The sequence below is a fragment of the Cyprinodon variegatus genome, unplaced genomic scaffold (genome assembly GCF_000732505.1).
Source record: "Cyprinodon variegatus isolate N-32 unplaced genomic scaffold, C_variegatus-1.0 Scaffold165, whole genome shotgun sequence".
Taxonomy (NCBI): Eukaryota; Metazoa; Chordata; class Actinopteri; order Cyprinodontiformes; family Cyprinodontidae; genus Cyprinodon; species Cyprinodon variegatus.
Genome location: NW_015150618.1, coordinates 996,596 through 999,712, shown reverse-complemented (window position 1 = coordinate 999,712; position 3,117 = coordinate 996,596). Strand labels below are relative to the sequence as shown.

The 3,117-nt window shown below is 43.0% G+C and overlaps 1 pseudogene; it reads right to left on the bottom strand.

Moving 5' to 3' along the window:
- Positions 1 to 45: 45 nt before the first annotated feature.
- The window catches only part of LOC107086884, a 9,429-nt pseudogene continuing 6,357 nt past the window's right edge, over positions 46 to 3,117 (bottom strand).

The window sequence follows — 3,117 nt, the reverse complement described above, 5'->3', positions numbered from 1 at the left end:
GTTTGAGAATGTCCATACCTGTTTTGGTGGTTTTCAAGTAAGTCATTACCTCAGTCTCCACAGTGACAAAGTTTTAATAACTGTCCTTAAAGGAAAAAAAGTCCTGCTCTTTGTCTTTGGAGGAGCCTGAGTCTGGTGGAGTTGTGGGAAACACAGGATTCCCGGCAGGTTGCTGCTCAGGGCCAGGGAAAAAATTCCTTTGATCCTCTCCTTTTTCCTCTGGTCTCTCACCCACCGCAACTTGAATTTGGGAAGAGTGACAGCTGCCAGCATTGCATCGTTGCTTTCCAAGAGGGATGCAAATTGTCTTTTGATAGCCTTTAAAACACACACACAGAGTGACACAGACATTAGAATAAGTGAGATTCCCTTTTATCTATTTATTGTTGTGTACATTAATTTCTATAAAAGCTGTGATATTGAACTAGAGTATAGTTATTAAGTCAATAAAACTCACTTAGCCAAAAAGGTATTGCTATTTATTTCTGTGTCACCCTACTGTACAATTTATAAATATCATTCAGTTTATCAATATGTTCAAGACTTATCATTTATGACATTAATGGGAATACATTGAAAGTTTTTTTTTTTTTTTTTGCATATTTCAACCGTTTTCTTTGGCTATAATGCTCACTCAACTGAAATTATTAATTACATCTACTACTGTATGTTTAGATAATGAGTGGTGGTCGATTAATTAAATACAGTCTTTCTGTACAATCATTAGGGTGAACCAGCTAATTAATACAAAAGTGTTTCAGGTAGGCCCGTTGCCACAGTCAGACTGTCTTTCACCTCCAGCATCTTTGACATCAGTGTCTCGAGAGTGGGCAGGAGAGTGCCAAAGTAACAGTTCTCCTCTCCTTGCAGGATGTCCAGAGCAACTGTGAGTGGCTTCATTGTGACACAATAATCCTTCAAAAAATGAAGTTCCCTGTAACTGATAGACTTCAGCTTTAAACGATCAGTGATGGCACCCAAATCAGTCATAGGAATTTCCACAATTCCGGCAACAGCTTCATAAAATGAATTCCACCTTGTTGTGCATGGCACAAGCAGCTTTTTAGTGACCACGTCGCTCACAGCCTCTGCAGCCAGAGTGGACCTGTTTGCCTTGTTTCACAGTGCCGTGCATTTAGCGACCGAGCTTCTGTACAGTGCCTTAGTCCCAGGGTTTGAAACAAGCCACTTCTCTACATCACTACATGAAATTAAGTTAAGCGTGTGAGATGCACACCGCTGGTGTGGAGGTAAAACAATCCCTTCCTCTGCTACGGTGTTGAGAGCTTCTGCAACACCGGTAAAGGTAACATCATCATCATCATCATGATCTTCATCATCGTCATCAGAGAACGATTCCGGTTGATACATGGCAAAAGCCTTCACAAAATTAGAGCCGTTATCTGTAACGGTGGAAGTAACTTTTGTTGACACTCCATACAAAGAGTGAATGTGATCAATCTCACCAGCAATCAGATCATAGGTGTGCCTACCTTTTATCTGTTTGCAGGCTAATGCAGCTTTCTGACGTTGTAAAGTGGTGGGGTTTATCCAGTGAGAGGTTATTCCCATGAAGCTCCTGTTGTGGGCAGACCAGATGTCTGCAGTAGTGGAGATGTAGTTCAGTCCCTCAAAAGTTTTCTTTAGCTCGCTTTCCATTTATGTATATTCTCTCTCCAGGTACTTAGAGAATGTTTTCCGTCCCATCTGCCGTGTCGCGCCCGTTATCATACTAACTAGTCGCCTGAAGGCGGGTGACTCCAGAAATAGCCTGCATGTCTTCGACAACATATCTTGCAATGGCTTTATCAACTTTATCCTGGCTAACAGTGCCACGGTTGAAATCCAGCCGCTGCTGCTTAGGTGGTGGAGGAGGTGAAGTGGCATCGGATAGTGTGCCTGTTTGTGTGCCGGTAGCTTCTAGCTTCATCGCAGCATGTTGTTTTTGTAGGTGTTTCAACAGATTAGAGTTGCTGTTCTGGGCTGTCGATAGAATCTTTGATCCAATGCAGAAATTACATTTAACCAAAATGTTCCTTTCTTTTCTCTCGACAAAAGTAATGAGAATATCTCCAAGTGAAGAAACTCGACTTGGGCTCTGCAGCAGCCGCCATGATGACTAGTGTTGGTAAACACAAACACGCCCTCAGCATGTTTCCTTCCTGTCTCCCTCTCTCTAACACAGGAAGACAATACTTTACTGCAGCTTTTAAGTCTCTAGCTGATCCTGAGACTATAAAATAACGCAGGAACGCATCATGTAGTAATGTTAACGGAGTTACTGAATTTAAAAACTAACGCGTTAGCGTACTAGTTAGTGAAAAAAATACCGCCGTTACAGTAACGCGTTACTTTGTACACAGAAACACAGGTAAGTGACCACGATCATCTGACAGAAGATGATTATCTGAGTTGGTCACTTACCTGGTTTAACAGTCCACTCCAAGAGTGTCCCCAGTTCTGCAGTCCCAGAGAACTTGCAGAAAGCCGATCCTGGTCAGGGATCCAGAACAGACAGGAACAGACAGAACAGGCAGGATCCAGGCCTCGTAGAGCTCCCAGGCAAATTCAGAGTCCAAAAGTCCGGAAGCATCACGCACAGGAGCAGACAGGATCAGATGCAGACGGGGAGGCTCCGTGGAAGAGGGTAGCAGAGACAGGACGTGGAACCAGAACTTGATGCAGGACCTTTAAACTGGTCTCCACCTTGGAGCCAGGCTTACTTGGATAAAAACTGAACCTCCTCACATACAAAGCCAAAAACCCAGAGGGCTCAGCAGGGGAGGAACAGTGGACAAGCAAGAGATGAGACAGACACAAAACCCTCCTTCGACTTGCCGCCAGGATCCAGGACAAGAACCTGGGAATCAACATAACAGAAAGGCTAACAGAAAAAGCAAATAATGATCTGGGCCTGAATGCTCAGACTGAACAGAATATGAAAAAGGTGAGAAGAATAAATGATAATTGAGGCAGGGAGGAAAAACAACGGGTGAAAGAAATAACCAATTAAGGAAGAGCAAACTGGCCAGATCATGACAATATCTGCACATTTAATTGAATCTAAATCTTTTTTTGAACTGAAGAAGAACAATGAAGTCTATTTAGAAACCCCAA